Consider the following 13893-nt stretch of genomic DNA (forward strand, 5'->3'; position numbering starts at 1 on the left):
TGGGAGCGTGTCCTGGAAGGAGCAGCGCTGCTGGGTCGGCCCTGTGTGTCACCGCGAGCGGGCGGAGGGGCAGCGGAGGTCTTACCTGGGCAGCTGGCGAAGCGCTGGGTGGCCCTGGCTCCTTGGCTTTGGCGGCGTCTGGTGGCCTGTTGGACCGTGTGCGCTGGTTTGGTTTTGGTTGGTTTTTGATGGGTTGAAGCTGGCAGTGTGTATCGCTGAGAAGCCAGCAGCTCTTTGCACGCTTTGCTTTAGTACCAGGAGAGGAGACCTGAGTAACCGGTAGCTTTGCGCAGCTTGGTCTGCCACTGGAACAGCTGGCAGGGGTGGCAGCGAGGTGGAGAGGTGGGAGCAAGATGGGGTTGGCTGGCTGCCTGCGCGGAAGGGTTGGTTCAGCTGGTGCTGGAAGATGCACGAAACTACCCTGTACCGGCCAGAGAAACACTGAATTTGGAAGATGTCCTGGAAACGGCCATGTGTGCAGCCAGCTTCATTTGAGCTCCTGGGCAGACACCACATTCTTTCCAAGAACTTGGAACAGAGCATGGAGGTTTCCTACAACAGCCAGGTCCACCCTGTAAGTAGAAGAAAGCATTGAAAGGTTTTCTTCTGTACTAAACCACAGCCTCTCACAAATAACAAACCAAAGTGTATTTCTGAGTATTAATGTACATTGCAGCTCTGGCAGCTGGATTTTTGGTATATTAATGGCCATTTGTATTACTTGTAAAAAAGAAAAGAATTTTTTCCCACCTGGTTTCACTAGTGTGAGAGCTTTACAGACACATCTTCAGAATTCGGAAGACTATTTGCTAGTTTTTGATTTTTGTGGAATGCAGTTGATGCTTGAGTAACAACTTGTTTTTCATTTGCTATGCAACCACTTTCAGGCGTCGCTTCTGTTGATTTTTATTTAAATTTAATTAGAACACATTCCAAAGGGAATTGTGGCAAACTTGCTGTTTGTCATCCCATGTGAACGGCTTATGAATAAAAAAAAGCATTGCTGCAGTATTTGAAAGTATATGTATTTATGAAGAAATACTTTCTATTATGAATCTAAAGGCAAAGTTCACATGTTGTATTGTTGATGAACATTGTGCATTTTATGCAAAAACATACTGGTTTGTTTTCAGCAGAACATCAGAAGCCAGGCACAGTCATGCTGATCAAGAGATTGTGTTGTGATTAATACGGTGGAAGATTGTGCAATATGGAAAAAGAAAAGTAATACCCAGTTCGTGCTAGATAAAATATCAGTAAATTCTGCAAAACAAAAATATGTTTTTCTATTTGTTGAACTGGTACAATATACAGATATAGAGGCTTAACAAGTGTTAAGTGTAATAGCCCAAGTGGTCTAGTTTGTTATTTTAATCTAGAAGAAAGACTCCTGCCACTTTAAGATCCTGGGGAGTCAGAGGGGAATTAAATTAAAATTGAGTAAAAAGAAAGAGATCTTTCTATTCTTAAAGGCACCTAAGTGTCATCTTTAAAAAAAACGTTGGGCTATGAACAGAACATCATAGTATTTGCCTTCTTGAATTTAATTCTAGCTAGTTCTACAAGGAGGTGGTTCATTAGAAATTATCAGCGAATAAGGACATCAAACCGAAGTGTAACTCACAATCCTTGTGAGGATGTGCTCCTTCTGGAATAACATAACCGCAGTTTGTAGTTTAATCCTCTGTAGTCCAAGAGATGCCCTTGGTTGTTGGTACTCTGGGCATACCAGGCTTGCAGAGAGAGCACCTGTGCGAGGAAGCCGAGGCATGCCTGTAAGAGTCGCAGCAGCAAGATGCGCAATATTCCTCTGACAGTGACAATTCTGTTGCCACGGAGATAATGACTTAACCCATGTCATTATCGATCTATCAACAGTAAGAGCAATTTTGCAGTCTGATATTGTTTAGCAAGTAGAGTAACATCTGCTGGACACTGAAAAACTGCTATAAATGTTAGAAAGTTTCTCTGAAGTCTGTGTACTGGGTAAATAAAAGTACCTGAATTTGCAGTTACTCACTGTAGTTTTGTGAGATTGGCCTGTGAGATTAATACTAAGCTTAACAGAATGCTTTTTAATAACATATTTAGTATGGTCAAATGCTTTTGGATTATGCAATATGCAGCACTCTCTTAGTGGATAAACACTTTTCCCTACTGACAAGACTTAGAACAACTAGCCCGTGTACACAGCAGAGATAATTTGTTACCTTGTCCAGTCTTCTGTCAGCCTAAGTGAAACTTCTTGTATTTTTCCAGATACTGATTTAAATCATCTGTTCAGAAGAAGTATTAATGCGACTCCCATAAGACTCCTGACATTTGCCTGATGTTCCCGTTAGAAGACCTATCACCTCATTTTGAAAGCAGTAATAAAAGCGCCAGTATTCAAACTGCATGGCTTAAATGCTCCCAGTTAGTCACAAATTAGGTTACTTCTAGGCATTCTGCTGCTGAACAGAATTACTAGTTATGAATTGGTGATTTGAGGTTCTTACACAGTGCACGAGAAGGTAGGCATCTAAGAATGATACTGTCAGCAGAAAGGGGCTTTGTTTTGTTTTTAAAAAGGGGAGGGCTAAATTAGCTGGTGAGAAAGATCGGAAGGAAAGTATCATTTTGGCTTCTTGGAACAGGACACTCTTTGTTTCCAAGTCAGGTATCTCTGTGTCTTTCTGATTTGTGATAGTGCCTGGAAATTAAGCCCCTTATTGTGCCTTGACAGTTGAGCTCTACTTAGGCAGTTTTATTGTCCCTTGAAGCTTTTTAGTGGGGATGGTTTGAGCTCCAGTTTTTCTGCATGCCAGGTAAATAGTTTCAGCGTACCATCAAGGCAACATCTGGCACCACCAACATATCCTCAGTTTTGAGAGCATTAAGAATGCTTAAAATGTACCTACAGTTCTGGACTGCACAGTTAAAATTTGTGTGGGATGCCTAACTTGTGAACACTGAAGAAACACCCGTGAAAAGTTCCTGATTATTTTGAAGACGTGCTAGTTTGAAAAGGTTGTGCAACAAGCAGCAGAAACGGAGAAGTGCTGTGCAAGTTTTACTTGCGTAGAAACTCAGGTCCCATTGGAAATTGATATTTTGGAATCTGAACTATATCCAACTTCCTGGTTTGGTTCTAACCTGGAGACCTATAAGCAAGTTTGTTTCTAAACTAGATGGGTAATTAAATAATATTTATGGATTTATAGCATATTCCCAAGAGGGTGTTTGTGCTGGCTTTAAAATATAACAGTCTGTTTCATAAATGATAGAGGCAAAAAATATGTATGAAATGACATAAGTTGGTTTAACTGATGAGTGGAAGAGATCATGCTAATAATGAAAGGAAAAATGTCTGAGCCCCGCGTTAACAAATAGAATGGAAGATCATGTTCAAGCTTGAATGTGGACCTTTAAACAAGACACTCTAGACTTCAAGCTTGCTTCTTAATGACACCAATCTCAATATATGCCTCTTCGTAGTAACACTCTGCTTTGTGAATTGTGAAGCTGTCCTGGAGCAAGAATGTGTAGTATGACCTTTGTAATAGAGGAGTAGAATTATTCTTTGGGATAAGAAAGCTTCTTGCAACTATTCTGCCTGACCAGAGTCTGTTAGACCCTTGTTCCTTATTTGCATGTAGTAGTGGTGCTTGAGTCTTTCAGTATTACAGGGGGAACTATAATTTTATATTCATCTAACTTATATGTAGAGCTGAGAAATCAAAATCTTTCATGGGCCTGAACAAAGTAAAATCGATCTACTAAATACAGAGATGCTGTTATTGGATCAAGTCTTGAGGCATAGAAAGCTAGGGACTGGGATTATAACTATATGCATGCCCTGTTCTTTGCTTCCTGTGTGTTCACTTTCAACCAGTGTTGCAGAAATAGGGTCCTGAGTTTATGATTTAACTTGGTATGGTAACTTGTATAAATTCTAATTTACTTAAAATGCTGGAAATGTCTTCTGGTCTTTCATAATTGTGGGAAAACCCCAGGGTGGTCTTTGCCTGTAAGAAAGATTCTTGTGCCCCAGTTAAGTTCTACTGGCATACCCTGGTTGTAGCTACGATGACAGGAGTGCTTTTGTTGGCTTGGCTTGTTCTAAGAACATGCAATTGCAGTCAGGCAAGAAAAGCTCCAACTAGTGTGTGTGTTGTGTCCGCAAGGGGGCTCTGACAGCTCCAGTCTGGCGGCTGGTGATCCCTGGCTTATTTGCTAAAACGGCAAGCTCTAGTATCTGCATACTTGTTGCCTCTGAGATTGATTACATCTGTTCCTGTTCAGCACTTCTGAATTACCGTATCTCTTCTATATGAAGTTTTAAAAAAAAAAAATTACAGTAGGGTATTTTTCTCTGCCATTTTGAGAAATGCATCTCGTGTTACAAAAACTTGCCTCAACTTTAATAAACAGCACCGGCCATTTGATCTCTTCTGTGGCAGAAAACAGATAGTGCCAAGCATGTGTCATCACACGTGAGTTTCAACTGTATGAGATATTTCTCCAAGTAAAAATTCAAGAGTTTTGTACACATCAATGTATTTGTGAAGTAGATGGAATTGTTATGGAGAATCTTAATTATATCTATTTTTTAAAATCTTAGTATTTTTAAACTTGGTAGTACAATATTTCAATAAAGACTTAATTTTTTTCATCACACACCCTTTTAGTCTCAGTTTTTTCTAGGAATGTGTTTGCATGTTTTAACATATTTTTAAGTTCTCATAACATTCCTTTGAAAAGGAACTGTAGTCTAGCCGATGCCATGACCCTAAATCATATGAACTGTTGCTTAATCTTTGCTTGACAAATCTGTATTAAAGTAATGCTGGGGAGCCTGGAACCTTTTTGTTAAAACATTAGTCTTCAGTTGCTAGTGTTATCTAACAAAATTACACTGATACAGTATAAACAATCTCTCATTACCGTATACATGTTGAGGGTAATTCTGAGCTGTATGTTGCATGCTCATGGCAGTGCAGAACGGATATGTTAAAGGAAGGATGAAGAAAAGCTTAAGGCGAGTAACTAAACCAAAATTAATCCTTGCAATCAATGATATTTTTTGTAAAAAGATATTCCTATCCTGCTGTTATATAAGGTGTCGTGCAGAATAAAATGACCCTCATCTTACTTGCTAGCATCTTTTCATATGGTTTGAAGCTTTCAAGTTTTTATGCCAGTTGGAGTTGTTTTGACTAAAACTTCCCACAGGAGTTGTGCAATGGCTTATGCTCTGCTAAAGAGAACTTGAAGTTGGATGAGGCAGATGTAAAGTGTGATGCCTCTCAGAAGACAGCTGTGATGTGGAATTTGAGGGCTTGAAACTTTACTGAGAACTGATCTTTGACAGGAATGCGCTTGGAAATCTGCCTGTGTTTGGCTGTGGTACGAGGTTCTGCAAACTCTTGGTGTGTACATATACAAATAAATTGAGCTAGAAGTATGGGGGTTTTTCCCCACTGTATGTGATACTGTCCTTGTATTTCTGAATTTTTGTGGGCTGGGCTAGAGTCCATTTCCAATAATGAAAGTAAGGAGAAGGTGTACAAAGTTGTGGGAAGGTGGGACTGAGACAGGCGGCGGGGAACTCTACTTCTCATGACGCGGATAGCTATGCTGGTTGCTCCTAGAGGTGGACAGGACAGTGTCTTCTTTCCAAGCCTATTCCAGTCATTGTCTCTCTCCCTTCAGAGTGGGTAGACTCTCAGACCAGATGTGTAACTGAACAAGGGACACTGGGAGCATGGAGGGGAGAGAATCGGACTGGCTAGGAACTGTAAGGCTGTAGTAACTAGGTCTGATGGCACAGACAGCAGAAACTGCTAGGGTGGTGCTGGGTAAGGTTAAGAATAGAAGAGTCTGGGTTAAAAAAAAAAAAAAGGAAATAGGGTGGAAGAAGATAAGACTGAAAGGGCTAAAGTTGAGTGGTGCATGCAAAATAGGCTTTCCCAAGCACACAGAAATGAAACCTCAAAGCTTTTAGGTGGGAATCTAGCAGCAGCATATGTCAGCCTTTTGTGCCGCTTTAGTGACCACCCTAAGGTAACAAACAACCAGCTTGTGATTTTTCAGTCACTCTATGCATAAGTTATGAGAGTTGCGTACTGATCCAGGATGGTTAGTGCAAGGATCAATGCAAACCTGCATTGTGAAGACTTTTGTTGATTGACTTCTAGGGAAATAAGCATGGATACAGGTTGTTAAAGAAATGTTTTAAAGTTGGAAAGTTGGATACTCGAGAAATGTTACATTGAAGCAAAACAACTTTCAAAAGCGTGTGCATGGGAGGTCCAACCAAGATTTTCATCCTGACATGACACCTTTTCCCACAGAAACCTTGCGTATTCAATGCACAAGCATTGGTTTTCTTGGTGTGCCCTGAGGTTCATACAAAGGAAGGCTGCTTGCAGGAGGACAGTATCAAAGCCTTTAATAAGCCCCCCTTAGATGGACTGGGTGCTTTGACCTTGCTGTGTTTTAAATCTCTGCTAACCACAGCTATTGATGTTACAGGTAAATTGTGAGCTCCTGTATGTTAAGCGCTCTGAAAAAGCATCTGTGAGCGTGGTAGGAATATTTTGAATCACTTGGTTTTCAGAGGAGTTTTTATCCAATCTGAAGAAAATGGGACCTAAAGTACTAACAAAAACTTTAAATGAGAGAGGAGGGTTGTGTGTTGACGTACTTGCATTTGTAAGGTATGGACTAAAAGCTCAAGAACAGACTCAAAAATACCTTTTGTGTAAAAATACAGATTCTTAAAGGAGAGGCCAGAAACTTGAAGGTTTAGATCTCTACATTTGGCTTATTAAGAAAACCCCAATCAACTAAACAAAAAAAGCCCAACCACTTGTAAACCCAGAAATATCAATATAAAGATGAGGGAAGTTTGAGGGGTTTGGTATTCTAAAGTGGTTTTTCTCTCCTTTTTTTAAGTATAAAAACCTGTATTTCTTGAAAATCTGACTGTTCTAAGAACAGTCTAAGAACTAATTGAGAGAGTACTGCCAAATGCCCCATACAGATACTGTGATTGTCTTGATTCTGACTGTTCACACACAGTGTTTTTAACGTTCATAACTGCATGACACAAACATACAGGTTTGTTTGGTGGTGGTTACTAACCATGCACTTTGAGGACAAGTGGCTCTGTCACAGAATAAGCAGTTTCTCCACCAATACAAGTGTATGCACCTTTCCTAAATTTGCATTCAAATAATTGCATGGAAGCTCTCTCCAATTTTAATGTTTACCTTTATTTCTTGCAATTCAGTTGATTCAGTGAAGTTTCAAAGCTGCAGTGCTCTAAGCTTTTCCTCTGAAGTTCATAGTGGCCTTCCTTGCTGATGTCTGTGGCAGCTGAGATTGCTCAGCAGCATCCTTGGACATAGCTAGCAACTCACAGGATAAAGAACGTGTACTGCGAAGTTGGTTGCCATTTAATTGTAGCACTTGTTGGGCTTATACAAAGGCCTGTTTTATAATCAGATTGACTTCATTTGGAAAAAAAAAAAAGGCATTTGCACACTGTGAACAAAAGCCTGGGGTAAAGCTCTGTGGTTTAGAACAACCACTTCTCTTGTGACAGTGGGACGCAGATCACTCTGAATCATCCTTGTACTCCCTTCCCCAGCAGCAGCCCTTTTGCTCTTTATCCAGACATTTGTTTGGATACTAGTTGCTGCTAGTCCTGGGAGGCATGAGGAGACCCAGGTATGTCCTAGCAGCTGCTTTTTGTCATTGCACTTCAGTTTGAGACACTCGATGGGAGGAAGCCGATCTGCGCTCTGTTGTAGTTTCACGTTAGACTACTGTGGCGAATGATTTAAGGTCCGTGGGCCATGGAAGGAGGAAAGTAAAACTAAAGTCTTCTCCTAGAGCTATAGTCTTTTAAACACTGGCATACAAGAGTTGTTTTGCGTAGCATGTTTCCCATCCCTTAAAAGACTAGATGCAAACAAATAAATTGTTTCGCAAAGCTGGCGTATCTAGAAGCAGGGAGACTAGTACAGATGAATGCTCCAGACTACTGAGGCTCAAGAAAAATCAAAGTAGCAAAATTGCACTTGTGGTGTGAAGGGAAGCAAGGAGAGCCACTTGTAGTCACATGTGATCAACTTCAGTAACAGAAAGTTTATGGAATGTTATATTTCAACGGTTGCCTCTGCTATTTTTCCAGAGGACTCCAGAGAATATTTTTTTAAACCAGCTTCTGGCATCTTCTTCTGTAGCTTTAAAAAAAAAAAAAAGTATGGAGAGGAACAAGGGGGGAAAAACCCAATCCACACTTTAAAAGCAGAAGTCAACATACCCCTTCCCACATACGCTTTCTGGTACAGCTAGATTGTTGCTGCTCCAGAACACCGAGCCTTTTTTTTTTTTCCTATGTTCATTCAGAGTCCCTGGCAAACTGTGAGTCTGCCTGCAGTTGAAGGTCTCTAGGTGCTACTGTGATACAGCCATTAAACTTTTTTTGGTCCACACACAAGAGAGTTCACAGCATAAATCAATAATTGCATAAAATCTGAGACTTCTTCAGCTGCTGTCTTAAAAAAAGATATGAAAATGATGCTTATATATAGGGTTATTTATAAACCTTTTTAAAAAAGTGGATCATGATTATTTTTTTTCTCTTGTTTAAATAGAGTATAAAACACATGCAATAGAGAGTATCTTTTATTTCAAAACCTGGGGAGATATTCGGACTTGTCTTTATTTCCATACCAGCTTAGCATGGATGTCAAGTCTGTGTTCTTTAATTCACTTTAATGTTAATTAATCAAATTCTCATAGATGAAGAACATGAAGATTTACAGGTAAGAAATTGTTTCTGGTTTTAATATACCAGCTATAATATGTTTGATTTTTAGGCTATCTTTCTCATCGCTTATAGGCTTGCAGGGGATTCCCAAGTGGGGTGGGCTCTGTGCTCCAAACCGCACAAGCCTCTGCAGTCCCACTGTCTTATCTCCCTGGAGGGAGACGCGTTCTATGAGCAAGCTTCTCTGTTTCCATTTACAAGTGAAGAAACCATTATCTCCTCACCCCCCCTTTTCTCAAAGATACTTTTATACTCTCTTCCAGTTTGCAGCCACCTCCTAATTCCATGTTAACTTATCCTCCTAGCTTAAGTAGGTCACTGAGGACTGTAAAGAGACTTGGGAAAAGACAGCCATGCAGAATAGCGCACTTTATATTGTAAAGAAGGTAGCTGAAAGCGGGGGAGATCTCTCAAAGAAACAAAGTAAACTCAATCTTTTGTTCTGGCTGCAAAATGTAGACATGTTAGAAACTATTTCCTGCATAGCTGCTAACCTGGTTGATGCCTAAATGTTACAGGCAACTTGCAGGGGGGAAAAAAAAAATCAAGTAATCCCAGGGGATGGGGGGCAGAGAGAGCAAACGCTGTAGGACTTCACAGCCTGCTCCTGCAGATGCTCCTATCCCATCTGTGCCTCAGACCTGGTCTATGTTCAGTTGTTTTCTGGTTGACGCTTCTGCTTGAAGAATATTTTTTTAAAACTAAATAAATATATCAATACTGGGATAGACAGTCTTAGATTATTTTTCCATGTAGAAGCAGTATAAAAAAAGCTTCCTTTTAATAAAGCCAATGTAAGGACTTTCACTACTGCAGATGCATCAGGAAAACTGCACTGGTGTAGTTAAGTGTACAACAACCTTTTTCTGTTGTTTTCCTGTTCACTAGCTGTGAAGTGATACTGTCCCCAAAGTTTGAGTCTGCTCCATTTATCAGCTTTTAACAGCCCTAGTGTATTCTTTTGGACATAGAGTGCTGCTTCTTATATTTAGGGAGAAAAGAAAAGCTTTCTGAGTGCTTTCAGACTGTTAAAGATGCATAGGCACCAGAGTGAGAACAAGCAAGAGCAGAGCCTGCAAGAACCTGTGAAGAAAATGGGTAGAAGAAGTAATGATGCTTGGGAAAGGGAGGGTTGCTGCTTTGCTCTTGAGACAAAAATTGTTTGATATCAACATGGAAGTTGAATGTTATTTATGAATGTTTTGATAGTGCTGGAGGACTGCAGTATCATCAGTGACAAACTGTTCCTTTACAGCGTATGTTCCAAATAATGCAGTGTGATTCAAGCAAGTGTTGTTCACATGAAGAATCCTGATGTCTAGTGCATGTGATGCATGCAGTCTGTTTTCCTCACAAATAAATGGAGCAGTGCCTCAGCTGGTTTATACTGCCTTAACTCTCTGAATTCAGTGGACATCTGTCTGTGGACTTCTGTCAGTTTGTCTGCTAACCTTGCTCCCACGTTCTTCCTCCTGTTTGGCTTGCTTCTATCCATTGCAGAAGCTGCAGGGATCTGAGGCTTCTTTGGCTGTATCTTGCACCTGATGGGAAACTTGAAACCAATTTCCTCTGTTCCTAATTGCATACACTTACTGCAGCTCTGGGGTTGCTATAGGGAGTAGTAAGTCCAGATTTAAGTATCGTACGTGCTGAAGGCTCCTCTTCTCAGAAGGGTATATGAGTGTAAAGGACTTGGTTTACAACAATTGACTTAATGGATGTTGTTAACGCTGTGTATTTAACATTGTGCAAACTCCATTTTGACTGCACAGTCTTCTGTGATATTTGTTAACTTCCAGTTTGAGATGAAATTCTAAATTTAAAAGCTAATAAATAAGGGGCACCAAGTATCACTTTTCTCCTGTTTATATGGAAGCATACTGGCACAAAAAAATTCAAAAATCAATTTGTTTTGAATCTGTCTTGTAGAATCAGTGCTTAAATTTCAGGTGTCCTTGCAGTGTTACAATATCCAAGTCTGCCCGTAAGTTGGAACTCAGGTTTATAGTAAATGCTTAATTATGGGAGAGTATTTGGGCCAGGCATGTCAGAACTGATACTGTAGCACAAGGCGCCACTTCCCTGCAGGGGCAGTTGGTCTGTGCCCAGGATGCGGAGCCTAATTTCAAAATTTCAGGTAAATTTTGAAATTAGGTAAATTTCTAAAAGCTAAATTTCAATATATGCAGCAGGGAGAATGTGAAATGCCAGGTTAAGTCCAGATGATTTCTGCATGAATACAGGGCAGGAGCTGAGCCTGGCTCACTGGCGTGATCCTTGCCCTAGCACTCCTGAAGATACGCTGTTTTGACTTTAGCGTTTAGAGTTTATGGTTCTTCGTTCCTCGCCGACTGAGGACAGAGTTATTCTATAACAACTCTGACCACCACCCACGGAAGTTTTGTCAAGCAATGTGCAACTTCTAGCAGCTATAAAACACCATGAAAAAAAAAACCAAACCACCAAACCCAAAACCCAAGAAGCCCCAATGTTGAAACCTGTCGTGCTGAAGACATATGTCACTGGTATGCCGTGCACAAATGTTACTCTGCCAACAAATGCTGTTCCTCCCACCCCAAGACTGCCATGTGACTCATTATTTGAATAACAATTTTACATCGCTGTACCCGAGCAAACATAAAGGGAAACATCTTAATATCTTGTAATACTTGTTTGTCATCGGTTATGAGCCTGAATAAATGGGTGTGTTACGCTAATGAGAGCAGCTACCCTGCAGCGTTATAAGTGCTTCTCTATTGCTCTAAAGATGTTGTGCAGGTCCTCCTGTGGAGTAAAGCGTGCCAACACCATTGTTACTTTCGTGGTATTTGGTGCTTTCCACCCAGTCTCTTGGGTATTCTGCTCATCATAGGAGATGTCTGAAAACGCTGTATATTCACTGACAAATACTTGTGGTTTGGTTTAGAGGCTGAGCCAACTGTTTCTAAAAATATATTCCTTTCTTCCAAGGAAAGAGCGCTAGAGCTGCTGCTCTTTCCTCTTCCGGAGATCCTCCATCCTTCCACACAGCTTGCAGTCATTCTAACCTCTCCTTTGTTGTTTAGGTGTGGTGTGTGGGCAGCTTTACATTGTTTGGGTAATGCATTCAATGCACATTTACTTAATGCCTGCTGTTTGCCTGAGTATGTTGTTTTTTCTAACTCAGCGTGTACAAAGCTGTTTGAGGTAGTAAAATCAGAGCCATGAAAGTCTCCGCATAGGGAAATGCAGAAGAAGAACTTAATGCAAGCAATTTTTAGGTACAGTGATGCATTGTCCAACACCAGCAAGCTTTCTGAATACAAGAAGCTGTTTTTATTTTGGATTTAAAGGGTCTAGGTATACAAAGTAATTTCCTAGGGGGTGGTTTTGCAAGGAATTAATCGCTGCCAGTAAGGGTTGCTCATATACTCACTGTGATGACTAAACCAGTTTTCCTAATGCAAATTCACAGATAAGATTTTCTATCATATACCAGACATTCCTTTGGAGTCCAACCCTTTTGGGTTGTATCCAGTTCCTCACACTATTCCAAAGGTCATTAAGAGATAATCAGCTCTGAATTATGATAGGGCAAGAGCAATTGCACAAGCATAGATTCAGCTTCACACGTGGTTGATATAAACTTTACTCCAAGTAAACAGTCTTTCAAAACCATGCTAGTGAATAAATTAGATTTCCCAAGTTATGTGATAGGCTTGTCCACAAACAGAGGGAGATTACAGCAGTCAGTTTCCCTTCTCAGTGACAACTTAAAAGGTCATAGTCACCCCAAGTTGTGCCAGTACAGGACCCACCATGGGCATTCAGAGCTTCAAGGTCAGATCCAGCTATACAAGTATACTCCTCACCATGAAGTTCTGACAAAATATCCATTTACCTTTTCCACTGCTGGTGAGGGATGGTGATTCCTGATGGTTTGGGAGCAATTTAAATACGGAACTATTCCAAGTCAGGCTGCATTGGCACATGGATGGCAGATCGTCTTGAATACCTGGCTGTGGGCAGAAGCGAGCCCCGGGAAGGCTACTGATGGAGCCGGGTAACGCTACTGATGCGGGTCAGCCCACCCCAGCTGGTCTTAGAGGGCAGAGGGCTGCTGTCCCCTGCCTCCCACAGACTCCAGGAGCTCACCCTCTCTTCACTTCTGACCTACGTATCTCGAGGCTCCTGGGCGCAGTGCTGTTATGTGTGGTCAGAGCCTTTTATCGCAAACAGCCCGTTTTTCTGCTCATTAGGCCGATGAACCGCACAAGTTCCCAGCAGCAGAGGGCAGCAATATAGCCTCTGTCAAAGAGTACATTTTTGCGCCTTACAAAACACCAACAAACTTCTTCACGTGCTCATTCAGTTTGTTTACGCTATATTACTGGTCAACTATGAAGAAGCTGTTCATTCTTTCCGCCTTCCCTCCCTGTGGCTCAATGCCCTGGCTTTCCTGCGATTGTAACTTTCTGATGCCGCAGATGGAGCACAAGATGTTGACAGCTCTCTGGCTTCTCTTGCTAGGTTACAGAACCGACGCCGTGGCTGGCAACACACCACCGCTGCTGCTCATTTTGTTTCTAACTGATTTTTCCAGAATAACCTGAGCATATGCTGTAGACTTTTTGCTTGGATAGGTTACAGAGGAAGGAATGTCCTGAATCAGACTGCAGTGGAAACAGGTTTTGTTTCCTAAGTTCTTGCTTGGGTTTTTTTCCAAATATCAGTTACAGCATTCCGTGCATCCAAATGAATTCCTGTTCATACTAACTGCAGTGAGCTGGAGTTGTTTCATTCACATATAACTGCTGAAATGCAGGCTGCCTTCTTGGCTTCTGGGCATTCAGAAGAAACGTTGAGAAACCTGCCCATGTGTTGGCGTGGATCTGCTGGGGCTACTGGCAGGTGTAGAGAGCGTCCGTGGTTTGTCGCACACCTCCTGGTGTTTGTTGGCTCTCACAGTTCCAAGTCCCCCAAAACGTGGTATTGTGAGAAATGCAGCTCTTCTCCTCCTAGTGCATTTTACTCTGCTAGACATAGCAGAGTGCCGGTGCTGGCCTGGTGCCTCTGGCCACGGCCACCCG

At 41.3% G+C, this 13893-nt stretch overlaps 1 protein-coding gene, 1 long non-coding RNA gene and 1 other non-coding gene across 3 annotated transcripts in view; 2 read left to right on the forward strand and 1 right to left on the reverse strand.

Annotated features, from left to right (window-relative positions):
- Positions 1-84: 84 nt before the first annotated feature.
- On the reverse strand, positions 85-13887 carry LOC118452477. Its single transcript, XR_004842243.1, has 2 exons — positions 12705-13887; positions 85-572 (listed from the first exon to the last, which is right to left on the reverse strand). It is a non-coding gene; the product is annotated as an uncharacterized LOC118452477 (long non-coding RNA).
- SYNE3 (spectrin repeat containing nuclear envelope family member 3) overlaps positions 513-13893 on the forward strand; it is an 82249-nt gene continuing 68868 nt past the window's right edge. Inside the window, exon 1 of the mRNA XM_035896007.1 lies at positions 513-574. The gene's annotated coding sequence lies outside the window, so the exon portion shown is untranslated. The remainder of the gene's footprint in view (positions 575-13893) is intronic.
- Positions 1682-1954, forward strand: LOC118452480. Its single transcript, XR_004842245.1, has one exon.

Source organism: Egretta garzetta, unplaced genomic scaffold, assembly GCF_000687185.1.
Source record: "Egretta garzetta isolate BGI_Z169 unplaced genomic scaffold, ASM68718v1 scaffold206, whole genome shotgun sequence".
Taxonomy (NCBI): domain Eukaryota; kingdom Metazoa; phylum Chordata; class Aves; order Pelecaniformes; family Ardeidae; genus Egretta; species Egretta garzetta.